The sequence below is a fragment of the Argiope bruennichi genome, chromosome X1 (genome assembly GCF_947563725.1).
Source record: "Argiope bruennichi chromosome X1, qqArgBrue1.1, whole genome shotgun sequence".
NCBI lineage: Eukaryota > Metazoa > Arthropoda > Arachnida > Araneae > Araneidae > Argiope > Argiope bruennichi.
This window is the reverse complement of record NC_079162.1, coordinates 64,635,147-64,653,597: the sequence shown is the minus strand read 5'-3', so window position 1 is coordinate 64,653,597 and position 18,451 is coordinate 64,635,147. Positions and strand designations below refer to the sequence as shown.

The following is an 18,451-nucleotide window of genomic DNA, read 5'->3' as shown; positions in this document are numbered from 1 at the left end:
TGTATGTATTAAGTTCCCGCACCATACATCGTTCATTCAGCAGCATTTGTTCTCCTGGCGCCATCTATTGACTGAATATGGAATTATAGTGAAACCTAATTTTTTTTTTTTTTTTTTTTTTTGTTAGAAAATACTTTACTCCAATAAATAAATCAAACAAATGATTTTGAAAGAAATTAAAAGTAAAAATTAAGCTTAAATACATAAATTACTTAAATAACACTTTACTTAAATTAATAAATTTTATATTAATTACTATTAATAAATTTTAATTAAAAATGTGATTGAAAAAATAGTTATTTGGAACAAACTTTTAAAAATAATAATACCAAAAATATTTTTTATTTAAAAAATAGTGGATTATGTATCTTCATCCATGATGCCGGCATCGATACCACAGATAATCCACCGAATGGTATCTTTCAGTTCCACCAAAGTGACTAGGCAGCTCTGGTACGCACAATATTTAAGTATCTCTAGAACCAAAAATATGTTGGGTCAAAACAAGCTAAAATTTTTGATTAAATCTTTTTTAAATCATTAAAATAAAAGCTGGGATAAAAATCTACATCCAAAACATATTTACTTTTCATCTTATTTTTATTAATCTTTTAAAATATTATTGAAACAATCTTTTGTTAAACGGAGATAGTATATCATATATCATTGCTTAATTTTTTTTCTCTCAATACAATTCAGGAATAGATAGACCACCATCACTTTCATAATACATCAGTAAAATTGCTTTAATTTCTACTTCATGAATTCACGTTTTGTTTTACGGTGGTTAATGGTTAAATTCAAAAATGGTTGGTTAAAATCAAAAATTACATTGAGACAGAAAAAGCCAATTCGAAATACATAAAATAACTAGTGAAATTGGTTTCTCCAAAAGTTTCGCTTATACTCACCAATGAAGGTTTTATAAAACTGTGGAACTTGAGTAAGGCTGCGAATTCCTTTCATGGTAATGGTGAACATAGTGATGAAATATAGATCTTTCGCGTAAATTTAGCATATTTACTGAATCGATCACAAAAATATGGATTTTGGGAGCGTTTCTACTGGCAGATTAACATCGAAATTCGACTCAAAACTACTGTTATAATCATAAGATAACATATTAAATTTCATTGATTGAAGTCATTTCGTTTATGAGTTATTGCGTTTATATGCATGCAAAGTAGAGACCGTCAACCGTTTGACGAATTTGGCTCAAAATTTGATATCTATATTTTAGATGCTAAATTTGTATCTAAATTAATTTAAATAGCTCTGTGCATTTTGTATTTATCGCGTTCACTTGTACAGGAAAACAACCACACAGATAGACTTCCTATGAATGAATGTCGTTCAAAATTTGATAAAACCTACAAATTCGGTCTTAATTCCATATACCAAATTTCAGCTATCTAGCTCAAAGCGTTTTTGAATTATCGTGTTCACAGACAGATGGACTGACTGACAGATAAAAAAATTTCAAAAATGTGGAGATTCGTCAAAGTTTCGACTTCGAATTTTTTGACAATTACAATACTTATTCTACACTTCGTATACTAAAAGTAAGAAGTAGCGATACATAATTGAAGAGATATTTTCAGAATCATATTTGAATCAAAACTCGATATTTATATAGCTTATCTTATTCTTTAAAGAAAAGAAAAGTCTGTTTGAAATTTTTTCTGTTCAATCAATGCCATTTGAAAGTGGCAGTTTCTGTTCAGCATCAAAATTCCAACAATTCTTTGGCGACAGAATAAGATGCTGGGACTCTAAAATAACTTCTTTCTACAAAACAAAATACATTTTATATTTTGTGAAAAAACTGACTTGTGAAAAGACAGCTGTAATTATCCAGTGATTTGTTTTTTATATGGTCACAATCACATTTATATTAAAAAGAATGCCTGTTATTATTTACCGCAAAAATATAAAGCAGGTAGGTATCCGTATATAACATTCATCCTTAAAACAGCACTGGGAAAACTTTCCTTCAGTAAATAGACATAAAATTCTTCCAATTTTGAACCAACAATACATGTAAATAGAAATCTCAATTCATGAAAACATAGAAAATGCGAAACTGCCTATTCAAGGAATACTTCCCTATCCTTTACCACCTTAAGACACACAGAAACGGGCTGCGAAAAAGGCTACTATCAGAGATAATTAAATCCCCTAGAGTTCTTAATACCTTAGCCGATTCTATAGACCAATCACCCCCCCCCCCAAAAGAACCAGGGCATCCGAAATTTACCGTCTCCGATAATTCCGTCCGTGCTAAAGAGGCGAGTGTTTTCGGATGTTTGATTTTCTTAATTTTCCCACTTGGCCCAAAATTTAATCTTTACATAAATTCCAATTTTATTTTACTTCATTACTGTTTCCCTCATTTCCCCTTTAGCATAAATGAAGATATATTCTTTATTTTCAAGCAAAATACTTTATTTAAAAGTCGGAAAGCGTGGAGCTAGGTTTTAATTATTAATCAAAAAAATCCATAAGAACGTTCCTTATAATGCCTTCTTTATCCTCGGATCCGCCTTCATCCACATAAGCAAATTTGGAGAATGGGCAGCAGATATTTGTTACGGAAAATTGCTAGTTAAATATTTCTTCCTTTTTTCACTTGCACGTTTACAGAAATCTAATTTATTGATATTAGGCAAATATTTAACAGTTTCGAAAAGAATATTAATAATATTTATTATTATCATTATACCAAATTTATTGAAAAAAGATGTCAAATTTTAGAAAATTTGCAAAGTAATATCATTCAACCACCAAAATCGAAATTTATTTCCCAAAGTTGTAAACCACGTACTTTAGTAACAAAGGTAAATAACACTTCATCAAAGTGTCCTGCTTGTCGTCTACCAGCAAATCATCCGATCAATAAATGTAAAAGTTTTCTTGATTTAAATGCTGTGGAACGTTTTAATATCGTTAAAAAAAACTCTCTGTGTGTGTGTTGTGCTTAAAACCAGGGCACAAATTAGCTTTTTGTCGCCAATCTAAGTACTTGTGAAACATCTGCAATGGTAATCATAATTATCTTTTGCACAGACATAGCAAACCTTCGATCGGAGGAGAAAATATTACTCATTCCGAAGCAATTCCTTCGGAGCCGAGGACTGATTTATCCCCAACAGATGTGACTTCGGCCGCTTCACAGCATACTTCCTCTGCCTGCTTACTTATAAAAAATAAAAGAGTTCTACTTCCAACTGCAATAGTACTTATTCAGAATATTTATGGCCACTTCTCGAGAGCTAGAGTAATACTAGATAGTGCTTCTCAGGCAAATTTTGTAACAAAGCAGTTTGCTGACAGCGCGAATTTAAGCAGACAAAAAATAAATACATTGGTTTCTGGATTGGGAGGAATTTCTACTTCGATGAATATGAGGCTGTTGCTAATATCGCCAATTTTAATGGATCTTTCTTTTTGTCACAAACCTTTTTTGTAATAGATAAAATTACGGATATTGTTCCTGCAACAAATGTTAATTTGGAGAATTTAGAAATTCCACAGGTCATGCTTGGAGATCCGGAATTTATACGGAGTTCCAAAATCGATGCCCTTTTGGGTGCTGAAACCTTCTTTGAAATTGTTAAGGGTGAACAAATACGTTCATCTCTAAATTCATTAATATTTCAAAATACTGTATTTGATTATGTCGCTGGTGGCTGTGTAAATACAATCAATCAGGAGCCATGTACTAATAATTTATGTAGCTTAGTTTCTCGAAATGAGAATATAGAAAAGGTAATAGAAAATAGAGATGCATAATCCACGATTTTTTGAATAACAAATAATATTGCTATTGTTATTTTAAATATGCGTTCCAAATATCCGTTATTTCAATCATATTATTAATGAAAAATTATTACTTAATATTAAATATAAAATTTATTAATTGTAATTAATACTTAATTTACTAATTTAATTAACGTGTGATGGAATTAATTTATCTTCTTCAGCTTACTTCTTAAATTCTATTTTTTTTCTCAAAACTATTTATTTAATTTATTTATTAGAGTGAACCATTTTCTGGGAAAGATGAGTTAAAAATATATGCATTTCTTTAAAATGTTTACTTTAGTCCTATATTCTACCAATAGCTGGCGCCAGCAGTAAACAGAGTACATGTAATCAAAGTCAATCATGCCACGAGCAATTAAAAATGATCTGTATGGAATAGCGCATCATCAAATACGAATATCGGTCACTCCCGTAAAGTAGAGCGGTGACTTCGCACTTTCCAGTGAAGCCTCGCACTTTCCGGTGAAATCACCACTCCGATAAATTTCAGTGATATGCAATTCAATGATACGATACGATAATTCTAATAACCGGTCCGTTCACTTTTCAATCCAATCACAGATTTCTTTCGAGAGCTTCCATTGGACAGATCGTATCGATTCTTACTTTCCAGTAAAGTCACCGCTCCGGCAAATTTCAGTGATATCGTATCGATTGTTACTTTCTATCGTGATCCAAAACCTGTAATCGAAATACCACCAGTAAGATCGTATCAAGGATTTGAATCACATCCCTCTTTGAAAAGTATTGATCACTTGTATTTGTGACTTTTTGATATTGGTTACGCAATAACCGCTCTTAAAATATTCATCATCCCTAATAGAAAATGTCTGGTTAGTGGAATATATTAGTGAAGAAAATACTATTCTTAGTACTGCAGAAGAATTTTGCGAGGCGCATTTCAAAGAAACCCACTCTAGAAATAAGGATGGTTGATTCGTAGTCAAAATGCCGATGAAAGAAGGTTTGTTGGGTGATTCTAAAGCCTTAGCCAAAGTTAGACTTAACCAAACAGTTAAGCGATTGCATAAGAATCCCATGATGCAAAATTTATATAAGGAATTTATTGCAGAATATGAAAGTTGAGGTCATATGGAAAAAGTGAGTAATGACCTTTGTGAAGGATCTTATTATTTGCCGTATCATGGAGTTTACAAAGACACTTTCGTACTGAGTAATTACGGGGTCGGTGAACCTCGATGAAATAAAAAGTTGGCTTTCGAATTGTCGTTTGATTTTAAATACGAATACAGTCCACTTATTAAAAAATAGAAATGAACCAGCTTAAACTTATGGTAAATTCGTACCAGACTCATATTGCTAACTTTCATGATTTTTTTAAATAATGTTTACCAAATGGATTTTTCCAGACTGTTTTATATGGTCATAGACTACATGTTGTGAAAAATGATAATTTTCATTCAAATTTCCCACTTCAATATTTTAATTAATGCCAAATCTTCTTTCAATAGATTCTTGTTCATAAAAAAAGAATGAAAATTTTCAATACTCTTCACATTATTTTTTTTTTTTTTATCTTCATATAAAAAATTAAGATCTCATCCAATCTCACTTTCACGGTATGAAAATTATTGAAATCGAGTAAAGGTGATTTGACTAGAAAACCTATAAATTCCATGGAAATAGTATCTTCAAACTGTCTTTTATCCTTTCTGATGAAAGTACAACTCGGAACAAGATTCATTTTTCCCACTTCCTTCTTCTCAGCCAAAACATTTGTTAATGATGCAAAATTTATTGAATTCATTATGCATCCCAACATTTTTAAAATAAGCTACTGACAATTATATTTGAAAAGCATATAAAAGCATATAATAAACTTTCATTGCTTTTGTGGAATGAAAGCTTTTCAACAATTTCTCCCATCCTATGTCTGCACTCATCTTATCATTTGCAGAACAAGATAAATTGTTAGAAAAATCATACTAGCATTAGCAATTTAATGAAGAAATAATTTCAACTGTGAAATTTTTTTTCAAAACTTTAAAAAGCATTATTGTTACTTATTAACATACATATATCATATACATAAAAAGGCAAAATTGGGACATCACTGTTACATATGAAGAAATGTCTTAATACACTCTGCCGTAAATCAGCTGAGACTGTCTCACCTCTTCTTCATTGCATACTTCTTAATGAAGATTATCACCCCTCCATTTAACATAAAAATTAGAAACCTTAATCAAGGTCAGGAACGTCATGAGTACACAGATTTTTACTTTCAGAGTACTAAAATTTTATAGCCAACCAATTAAATTCAAAATTTATGACGGAGTTACAATTTTAGAAAGAAGATAACTTAAGAAATTTCATTTATCTAAGTTGCGTATTTTTGTGACAGTGTTTGCATGCATATAAACATATAGATGACCAAATGGTCAAATTCTTGACTGATTTGATTCAAAATTTTGATATTCATCTAAATTTTAGATGATAAAACTGTGTACCACATTTTTCCAAAATACCACTTTAAATTTTGAAGTTATCTTGTTCATTTGTACTAGTGACAAACAAACATACAGATAAAAAAAAAAAGGATTTTGTTTAAAATTTTAGTTGAAATTTGTAAATTTAGTATGAAGAAATTCCAGTATTTTTCAAGTTATAATGTTCATGGATAGACATAACATGAAAATGTGTTATTAGAACATTTGAATTATAAAGATAGGGTAAAATTGACATTAATTTGGCAATTACAATTCTTTCTCTTTAAATAGTTTGCATATTAAAATGTAAAAAACGAATTTTATTAGCATCATGAAATTTTTTTTTGAAGCCTTGAATCATTTAATATATTTACTTTTGAAAATTCATAATGAATCAAGTGCATATTTTCCAGCATACTGTTAAATCCAGTTCTAAACTGTTGCATAAAAATTAATTGAAATAAAAATACTTAAATAATTCACTAATGGAAAATTACTAAATGACATTGAAATATAAACTAACAAATGCTCTACAAACAAGTGACCATGTGTAAAAAAGCAAGGATCAGATGAAGTTACTATTAAAAACGTAACATGAATACATAAAATTTATATTACCTGTAGATTCATTAAACATTGAATGATCCAACGTTGCATAGAAAATACAGACTATAATTGGGCAGATCTAACATAGTGAAATGATTTTTTCCCCAATCAGAAGAAAAAGATAAGCACATGGATAAAAAATAAATACATTTAAGGCCTTATATAAGGACCATAAAAAATCAGTAGCTTTTAAGGGCTTTTATAATCTTGCTACACACCCTGTGCCATATCTTGATGAATTTCATTTCAAACTTCAATTTTATGTTAACCTCTTGATTACAGAATGTCACAATGATATTGTAATTTCCTCATTGATAAACAGAGAAAAATGTATCAACATTTGTCTTGGCATTCTCAGCTAATGCAATTGGACCATTATTAATATAACAATAATTCTTTGAAACACATTGAATGTATTGCTATGACTTCCAGGTATATGTAGATTATTATCTTCATCAGTACTAACATTATTATATTCAAAATCTGCTAATTCTACAATTTCAGGCTCAACATTGCTGCATGAAACATCAGATTCACTATTAAAATCCATCGATACATTAGAATCTTTATCGAATAATACAGCATATGCCCATTCAATGGTCAAACAGTCATTATTTCGTTGAATGGTCAAATTCAGATGCAACCTAATAAATAGCAGGAACTAACTAAGTGAGGGAGGCACCTATATTTGCTTACATGGAAATGATGTACCAGCACCACCATCTACTGTACATTCAAGAGGGTGCACAAAATAATTCGTTCAAATGGAACATATTAAACTATTGGAAATTTTCACTCCCAAATTTGGTTAATATGGTAACATTCGCAATTTCTATAAACGAACAAACAAAACATACTATGCAGACAAAATTCTGAAAGGTATCTTAAAAGAATTTCAAAAAATAATTTTGTAGTACATTTCTTTAAACACATAAAAAAAAAAACAGCTGGGGTCAAATTGACCCTATCTTAGTATTACAAAAGTTAAAAGGATAAAGAAAACATTTGCAGAAACATCTTGTAATCAGTTGAAATTATGTCCGACTGATAAACATAGATTAAATAGCGAAAAAAAGATTAACATGTTGAAATATGCAGGTTTTTATTTTCTTTAGACTATATCTGTAAAGGGGAAAATGACACAAAGCAATACTTAAATAATTTTGTAAAAGTATCATGTTTTTTAATTAAACTGCTGTTCCCCTCAAACCCTCTCAATTTCCAAAGGCAGTTTGGAGTGCTTTGAGAATTTCGACTTAACACTCAAGGTGGTTTTTGTTTGCCTGTTTTCTTTAGAGGGGAGGTTGGTATGAAAAGTGGCTACTGTGTGAAACATTACAGAAAAATCTATATTATATCTAACTGTTGTGGCTTTTTCACAGCCCACTCGCATGCACCTTAAGGTAGTGGAGATCGGGAAGGCATTAACTAAAAAAGTAGTTTACATTTTTTTTTAATGTTTTAAAAGGTTGAGTTATTCATGCAAAATAGAAAAGATTTTATAGCTATTTACTAAAAGAAATGCACACCATTAGAGTGCACTTTTAACAACAAATAATATATTAGGATTGCAATACATTCTTTACTTTTCTGATAAACACCAGATATTCTCTATAGCATTACGCTTACTATAATAACATAATAGAAAACTATTGGATTATTATTGCTGCGAATTCATAAGGGAATTTCCTCAAGAAATGTACAGCGACTCCTGTTATTGTGGAAGCAAGTAATTCTGGATTAACACCATCTTATTTCCCTTTTTTTTTTTCTCATAAATAACGAATTTAAAAGATACTCTTTCAATAATCTGTTCTTTGGGACACATGCAGAGAATTTGAAGTCTTTGATGCCGATTCTCGAAGCAAATAAGTTCTTTTTTTTTTTTTTTTTTTTTTTTTTTTTTCGAAAAATTTCAAAATTCAGAACAATTACGAAATAGATAAACTGCTATAAAACAGCATCCCGTAACGATTATTGTGGCAAACCTAGACCCCTAGTGAGTAGGATAGAAAACTTCCTCAGTCCTGGCAAAACTGGCCGATAACATGCTTTTGATTGGTTGAGTGAATAGGAGAAAAGGCCCATATTTTAACATTAGATTTTGAAAAGAGTCATACTAGAGCTTCAAGCTGTCGTACTAGAGCATCTTTACTTACATCGTTTCAGTATGCCAATTGGGCGTCTACTACTAATACAATTAGTTCCTCCAGGTTTTGACGCACATGCGGAAAGAAGCTGTGAAAACTGTATTTAAACACTTGTTTCTGACTCGAATTATGAATTTCTAAACGAATATACTGAATCTTGAAATTTATTTTAACAATTCGCCCGCCTGTCAAAATATCTAAATTTTGTTACAGTGTTCCTTATTCCCATATTCTTATTTGAGATAAGATTTATAAACAAATCCAAATAATATTATTATCTACATTTTTCATTTGCAATTTTGTGTTTATATGTTTAGTGAATTAAACATTTATAGCAAGCAGCACAGTACGTTTTTTGGTTAGTTCACAAGTAACCCATTTATTATTATTATTTTCTTTGTAGCTTTTTAGTAATGCTATTGTGGTATGCAAGTGGATTGCAGAGCTCTGCAGGAGGATGTGTCGATTTTCGGTAGCGGTAAGCGATTCTTCACGTTTTTGTGGCATATTATTTGTATATATTATGAAGAATCGTTAATAATTTAACATTTCTTCATGCGTGGATCGCATTGAGTTAAGCAAATATCACTATATAACAAAATTTGATAGGATCAAATATTCCTTAATTTTTTTTTTTAATTTGTTAATGCTCTAAGTATAAATAATCAGTTGTGAAATCATTAGGCTCATATCAATCCTTTAGTGACTAGTCATCACAAAGTTCACCAGAAATATTGTTCATATTTACACTTTGGAGATACAAATGCTAACCGAATGTTTAATCGTAATCTTTGCTTGTTTAAAATTTTTCAGAAAGTTCTTTTGGAGTTTAAAAAATAATTATTTTTTTTGACAGTTAGATGCAAAAAGCTAATATATTTATTTAATCTAATCATTATATTTTTGTCGAGCTTTGCTTGTAGTAAAACTTGCGGTTTTGTACTGTCAATACATATATAAATATGTTCTGGGTTTTTTGTCTGTTTTGACCATGGTTTATAATGATATGAACTGCTTATTTTGAAAATAGATATATATTTTGTGGAACCAGAAAATGTAAGTTTATAATCCAATAGTGTTTACAGTGTTGATTAAAAAAATAAGAGTTCCATTATAACTAAATAGAACTTGTTTCACTTTCAAAATTAAAGAATTATTGCAATCATTATTTTAATTAGGAAATAATATTTCAGTAGCATCAGCCATTATTTAAGAATAAAAACAAAATACTATTCAAATTTTTATAAATATTTATTCATTTGATAAAAAGGGAAACAAAACCAAGAATATTCTAGTAGAAATTATAACATAACAACAAACAATTCAGTTTTATTAAGAATTTCAATGAAATTATGTATTTTAGTTTATACTTAGGTATAAACAATTTGAATTCCATTCAAGATTTAACATTTTAAAAAATTCATGATGAACGGGAGGTATATATGGTATTAAATCCATTATATCCTTGTATTTTTCAGATGTAATAATTCTCCTTTTTTTCTTACATAAAAGATAATTTTATATTTCTGAAATTACTTGGAATTATTTACCTTCCTTGTCGTGTTGACAAATCGATTATTTTTAAATTGAAAATCTCGTTCTATCGAAGTTTTGTTGAACATTTTGTATGTTGCATCCCTTGTAAATCTGATCCAGCATATAGTTAATCAATTCACGGTTTCTCCATCGGTATTTTTCTTTCTTTTTAAAACTGCTTTTTCCAGAGGTTGGGTTGAAAATAAATTTCAATGTTTAATTTCATATACTAAAAATTTATTATGTTTTCGACAATTTTGTATTATTTTGTAGTAATCCTGGGAAATATGCAAGGAACTGGTTTCTGGATTGAATAGTTACTGGATAGTCCCACTCCAAAATCACGATTGTTTGGTAGAAATGAATGCCCTAGCAATAAAAATTTGTGATCAATTATATTTATTTCGTTGTCACTGGACTGAATAATCGGTGGTGGAAGTAAACATTATGATCGACACACAAAATTAAAATTTACTTTTTATTATTTATAAAATACTGTACAACCATCTATTTTCAATATCAAAAATAGATCAATAGAAACATTCTAGATTTCAGACATGATGTCAAACGGCCATATTTCCTTCACCATAGAGCAACCGGAGCTAAATTTTGCCGTAATATAGTCGGTCAAATATAATTTCAATCTAAGATGGAACTTGCACTACTTTCAAAATAAACAGCTCATATATGATACAATTCTTGAGCAGATATTTGTATGTTGAGGATAGTAAATATATAAACAAAAGTTGTCCTTTATTTTTATATATATTTTTTTGTTTGAAAATTTTTTATATTAGAAATTTTATTGGATATATGCTATTTCGCTTGCTTGCTGATGACCACAGATATCTTAATGGCAAATATGTATTAAGAAATTTTCATACTCTTTTTTTAAAATTAAAGTAAAAACTTCTTGCAAATGTTTTACTTTCATGTTGGATAATTACAGATTATCAGTAATCAATAACAAAATTTGCTTTCAGAGCATGCAAAGGATGCTTGATTTCAATACTCCATCAGAAGGAGATTCTGGAATATTCGCTACTTCTAACAATCATCGATATCTTCTCAACTAATCGCTTATTGTGAGAACTTTATAAATTACTTATCCCTTCTAATTTTCTATTTCTATACTCAACCCCATTTATGGAAACTAAGCAGTGACACTTGTCATGGATTTGCTTTTCCTCATTAGTATAAAACAGGTTTGATTTTTTGTTCAGTTGACAAAATTTTCTTTGTCTAAAGGCAGTTATATATTCTAAAAGGCAGTTATATATTCAGTACAAATTATTCTATTGTTAAATTAGTGATATACAGATTTAAAATTAAAGTTATTATTGTGGAAATAAAGAAACTATTATGTATATTAGCGTGTAATAAAAATATGGGTTGTAGTGATAGAAAATATTAAATACCTAATTATACAGAATATTTTTATATATTATGTAATACACTTTTGGTGTATTTTGTTTCATCAGAAAACTATTTAGAATATATTTTAAAATCATTGCATCTTATATTTATTGATAATGGAAATATATATAAATAAATTAGATAAACTGTTTATGATATATGGTCTTTTCATGGTCTTTTTTTAAAAATTAAAGTAAAAACTTCTTGCAAAAGTTTTACTTTCATGTTGAATAATGATAGATTATCAGTATTCAAGAACAAAATTTGCTTTCAAAGCATGCAAAAGATGCTTGATTTCAATACTCCTTCAGAAGGAGCATTCTGGAATATTTGTTACTTCTAACAATCATCGATATCTTCTGAACTAATTGCTAACTGTGAGAACTTTATAAATTTTTTTTCCTTTCTAATTTTCTTTTTTTTTATACTTAACCACATTTATGGAAACTAATCATTGACACTTATCATGGACTTGTTTTTCTTCATTAGTACACAACAAGTTTTTATTTTTTCCAGTTAACAAAACTTTTTTAAAATTTTTTTTCTTCTTTTTTCTGGAACAAAAATATATGATAAAGGCAGTTACATACACAGTACGAATTGTTCTATTGTTAAAATATTTATGTACAGAGTTAAAATCAAAGTAAAAAGTAAGTATCAAAGTAAGTGTGAAAATAAAGAAACTATTACGTATATTACAGTTTTATAAAAATACAATTTGTTGTGATAGAAAATATTAAATGTCAATGTGTTTCATTTTAATGATATATATGTCTCTACCCGTAGTACCGATATATATGTACCCGTCTCTAGAATTTAGCCAATGATAATTATTTAAAAATGCTACTAGAATAATATTCCAAAATTAAAATACAAAACAATATTTGAATTTAATTTTAATAAACTTGATAAAATGTCTTTTTATAATTAAATGAAAGCACAAAATTTAATAATTTTCAAAAATCTGCATAGAATCTCAACCGTGAATCTCCAAAATTATGTGGCCCTGCGGCAATTACCTATTTTATAATTCTGCTCTATATGTGAGTGTTATGATATTTAATGCACTTGCCTGTCTTCACTGACAATACATTGTTTTATTATTTTAATGCCTTGCTTGTGGCTATTCCCTAATGAGGAATGTGAGGGAACATTGTTTTCAAAATTCCATAAATTTTATGACAATAAATTTAAAGAATTCAGAAAATAGAAGAAATTTTCATGAAATAGAAATTTTTTTAATTTTTTGATGATTAAATTTAAAATTTTTTTAATTGTTTTTATTAAATTTGCTCAAAGTATTTTTCCTATGATTACCATTTGATTTTGATTGATATAATTTTTTAATAAGAAGTGGAAGGCAAAATAACTATAGAAAATGATAAATAAACTATACAAAATCTTTTGGATGCCTAAATTCTTTTCATTAAATTCATTATTGAAATTAGCATCAATATTTTACTTTCTAAATCTTTACAAGATGTACATTTTTGTAACTCTTTATATTTGCTTGTGTGTAGTGATGGCTTTAAAAATTTGCTTACTTTTCACCAAAAAAAGTGGCAAATCAAAATATTAATAAATTGGTAAAATCATCCTATTTGATTAATAAGCTAGCATTTTATTGAAATCATGTCCGGTTTGGCGGATAGACATAAATTTAATGTTTTTAGTTCCATTGAGCAAGTGTGTAATGGTATGCTGAAGAATAGCGAAAGCTTTAATCATGAGAACTAAAAACTGCAAGATATAAAAATGGGAGCATCTTTTTTTGACAACAAGTTGCCATTATTTTTTGTTTATTTATAGAATAATACATCATTTTATTCATTTAAGCATTTTAAAAGCCAACTAAAAATAATTTATAATTTGAGTTTTTTTTTTTCTTTTTTCATTGTAACAATGTTTACAAAATAATTATCATTTACATGTAATATCTGTAATTTTCTGAAGTTCCAAAATAACGAATCCAAATATCGTAACTATGTACACATCTAGAAAAAAATCTGAGGTTAAAGTATAAAAACATTATAGGAAAATAAATTAAAATGGTACATAATGTGGGACAGCAGAAGCTGAAATTATAGAGAAATTAGTGAATTCTATGTCTGTACAATTCAATATGCCTGAAAATGTCCAATAATATTTTATAAAGTTTTAAATTGCAAAAACTTTGCAATATATACTGATTTGTAGCAATTTCTTTTAAATATTGATGTGAATTTTATTTTGATGGTTTTTAATAATGGATTTTCTGATGAAAGTTTTATTATCCGATGAAAATAATCTGAATTTTTTTAAAGGTAGAATAAATATATTATAAAAAAAAATTATTGTAAAAATGCAAAATTTTAGTAATCGAGTATTATTTCAATAAAATTTTAAGGTGCCTATGTATTTTGGCAGTCATTCTATATTAGTTAGGTACTTATGTTAAAAAAAATTGGATATTTATTAAATTATGCTAGGTGTTCATTATGTAAAAAAATTAGAGAATTAATCATTAACAGAATGTTAGATTTTTTAAAATTAAAACACAAAGTTTTCAAGTATTCCTTTTTCTCTTAATATTTATTCTGTTTGTAATCTATCATTTTTCTATATATACTTATTGAAATTATCAATGCAAAAATTGAAAATAAATTTTGTCATCATGTATAACTAATTAGTATTTTCTCTGGTTCCGTCTGGTCAAGGATTCTCTATATTAGTTGTATATCATATTTGATATCAGAGATATTGGAAAAAAGTAGGATGAATTTTTTTTAGATTTTTATGAAACTTAAATAAAATAATAGATAACATAATCAATAACTATATTTTTCTAGTTCCTGTATAAATTCCATAAAAGTTTTAAATAAAATAATAGATAACATAATCAGTAACTATATTTTTCTAGTTCCTGTATGAATTCCATAAAACTATTATTTTAGCATCATCATTTAATGAAAGTTATTAATAAAAACAGAAATACGTTTAGTCTAAAAAAAGATGAAAGAACTCAGAAAAGTTTCTTATATACTATCATCTAGCTATTTCAAATAAACTATTCTTTTCAGTTAAAAATACAGAATTCAGTAGAAGTAAAAAGCTATTAATATAATTTGAGTTATACAGCCTGTTGTACATATTACTGTAATCATAGTTTATATTTAGGGATTGCAATACCGGTATTTTAAGCCATTTGTACAATTTTGTAATACCGGTATTCACAAGTTTAAATACCAGTTTTTCAGTATTTACTAGAAATTTTTAAAATTGTCTCCGCTGTATGTTCAGGTATCGCGACCATAGCAATATAGTATATGTTTTTGTTTTTATGTCTCCCTAATGGGCAAAATTAATTAGCTAATTAATTGCTTAAATCTAAATTAGCAAAACATGGATTATCCTTGAAAGAAAATATTGTATCCATAACGACTGATGGAGCAACAATTATGAAAAAAGTTGGAAAGTTGATTGGTGCAAATCAGCAATTGTGCTATGCACATGGAATTCAATTAGGAGTAATAGATGTATTATACCAAAAATATAAAGGACAGAAGAATTCAAATACTGTGGATATAGAAACTTCGTATACCAACTTTGAAAAGTGTGAGAGTGATATTGACAATGAAGATAATGACAATGTAATTGTTGAAGAAGATATTGCTAATGAGGATGAAATATTAACCTATCAAGAATTGCTTCCTATAATTTATAAAGTTTGAAAAATTGTTAAAATATTTAAACGTTCCCCTATAAAAAGGATATATTACTAAAATATATACTAACTGAAAATAAAACAGAATATATGTTAATATTAGATTCTAAAACATGTTGGAACAGTTTACTCCTAATGATGGAACGATTTTTGAAACTGAGAAATCCAATCCAAAAAGCAATAATCCACTTAAACCTGTAAATTAATTTTCCAGATAGTGAGTTTGACTTAATATCCAGAACTATATCAGCTCTACTTCCAATAAAACTGACTATAAAGGTATTATGTCGGAGAAATTTTAATTTATTAACAGCTAATGCAACAAATTTCATGTTGCAGTCACTGAAAGAACAGCACACATCACTATCTGAAGAATTATATATTACATTAAAAAAATTGCACAGATGAAAGGCATACCGAAATAGAAAATGTCTTATGGTATTTACATAATTCTAATGATTTTAAAAATGAAAAGAAGAAAAGAAAATAACCAATTCAAATCTGATTAAGTTAGAGTAAAGTTTCATAAAAATTTTTTCCCACAAACCTATCCACATTCAGAATTCGGTTCAATTATCAAAGATTATGTTGTCACTACTGTCTATAGTGAAAATGAATTGTCTCTTCAACAAAAATTAGAATTAGCGATAAATAAAAAAATTTCAACAAACCAAAATACTATACAGAAATGAGCTATATCCAAAACCATCCGACGAGAAATCGATTTATTTGAAGATGAGGGATTTAGAGATAAATACACGGAAAAAGTATATCGCGCATTGCCAACAGTACCACCAACTAGCGTAGATGCCGAAAGGGCGTTTTCGACAGCTGGTAATTTTTACACAAAATTGCTTTTCAGGTTTAATGACAGTACAATTGATGCATTATGTTCTTTTAGATCACTTTTCAAAAATTTGCAATAGTACCACAAACTGAATAGTGATATTTACACTTTTTTTCCGATTTAAATAAATAAGATGTTTCTTTACTTTTTTGTGATTATATACTATTATAATTCATAAGTTACAAATTATTTTTTGTGATATTTACACTCTGTAACAAAACTGACAAATAAAAAAAAAAGAAACACATGTGTTTTCTTTCTTTTTCCAAAATTTCTAATACTGGTATCCCGGTATTAAGATTTAAAAAATACCGAATATCGGTATTGAAATTTTGGTCCGGTATTGCAATCCCTATTTATATTGTTACTTCATTTATATGAGTAATTTTTCATATTAATTTTTTACTTGTTAAAATGTGAAGAATTTCCTTTAAATATAGCTGATATAATTCTTTACATTTTTAGAATAATATAAGTAAGAGATGTTTTATTCAGTTCCATATTTGCTAAATAAAATGTACTTTATTTCCTATTTCAAGGTATGATCTATGTTAGTTTAATGGAATTTTATATTCTATTTTTATACCAAACATTTATATGATTTTCAATGAATGATTGCCTTAACATTTTGTTTTAAACTTTTTTCTTCGTGTGTATTTGTATGTATGTTGCTTGCAATTATTGGTTAAAGGAAGAGATGAATATAAATATATATATCTGATAAGGTAAAAGGAAATATATACTTCCCTGTCTTTGCACGACTGGACTTTTAACAATGCTGTTAATTAAAATAAAAATAAGACCCAATTACACTTAAAACTAACTTATGTAGAAAAAGCCTGACATATTGGAACTGGTTGCATTGAAAATCAAGCACATTATTTTTCATTAATAATATTTGTAAATATGACATATTATTTTTTGACAATATGTAATATATATACAATATTTTTATGTAGTAAATGTTTTATTTACACTTATATGATATTAATATTTTCTTCTTTGACTATCTATTCCTTTGACACTGTCCATTTCAAATTATTTGAATTTTTAAATCAGAAAATACTTTTATGATGACAGTAGATTTTTGATTCTTATTTGCATGATATAAAATTTAAAAAGCTCAAGACTAATTTTTCTAATATGGCAAATGAACATAAGGTTAAAAAAAGATTGTTTCATTACATTCCTTACACTGAAGAAGCAGTTTATCATATCAGATAACAAGTTGTCATGTTTTTTGCTAACAGTATTTATGTTTAAACATTAATAATTAGTATGGTGTAAATATTACTGTAATATTTATAGCTATTTGAGTTTTTAAATCTATTTTTTTTTTTTCTCCTTATATAACATTTATGCATATGTATTTTTTCCTTATGTAACATTTTTATATTTTTTAGAGACCTTCTGATTTTTTTTCTTTCTTCATGCATAATAAAGCACACTCATATCTTTATTTTTGTAGATGATGACTAACCAGATCTTGAACTTGGAATTCCTATGGCTACTCAATAGAGAAGATTCTTTAGAAGTGAATATGATTATTGATGCTAGATCAGGGGAAAATTCTCTGAAACCTTCTGGACCTTTGTTAAAATTAAAAAGAGATCTATCTGAATATTGTGGATTTCCAGTTTTTATAAAAGATTGTAAGAAAAGGGTTGAATTTGCTGAATCTAACAATCAAGAAAATGAGAAAAAAAGTAAAAGTGACTATTCATTGTTTCATCTAGAATGTCTTTTTCATGTCTTTTGTTCAATTGACTTGGAAAAGAACCCAGAAGTTGATTTTAGACGATTTGTAAGTCTGTTTTATTCTACTAAATATGGCCATCTTGAGTCAGAAGTATACTTGAGATCTACTTCTGTTCCTTTTACTGTTGAAGATAATCTTTTAACTGATGCTAATACTATT

General features: G+C 27.9%; 1 long non-coding RNA gene across 1 annotated transcript; it reads left to right on the top strand.

Annotated features, from left to right (window-relative positions):
• The first annotated feature begins 9,315 nt into the window (after positions 1-9,315).
• On the top strand, positions 9,316-18,361 carry LOC129958103 (uncharacterized). The gene is made up of 3 exons (XR_008783145.1): positions 9,316-9,509; positions 11,551-11,652; positions 18,002-18,361. It is a non-coding gene; the product is annotated as an uncharacterized LOC129958103 (long non-coding RNA).
• Positions 18,362-18,451: the final 90 nt, after the last annotated feature.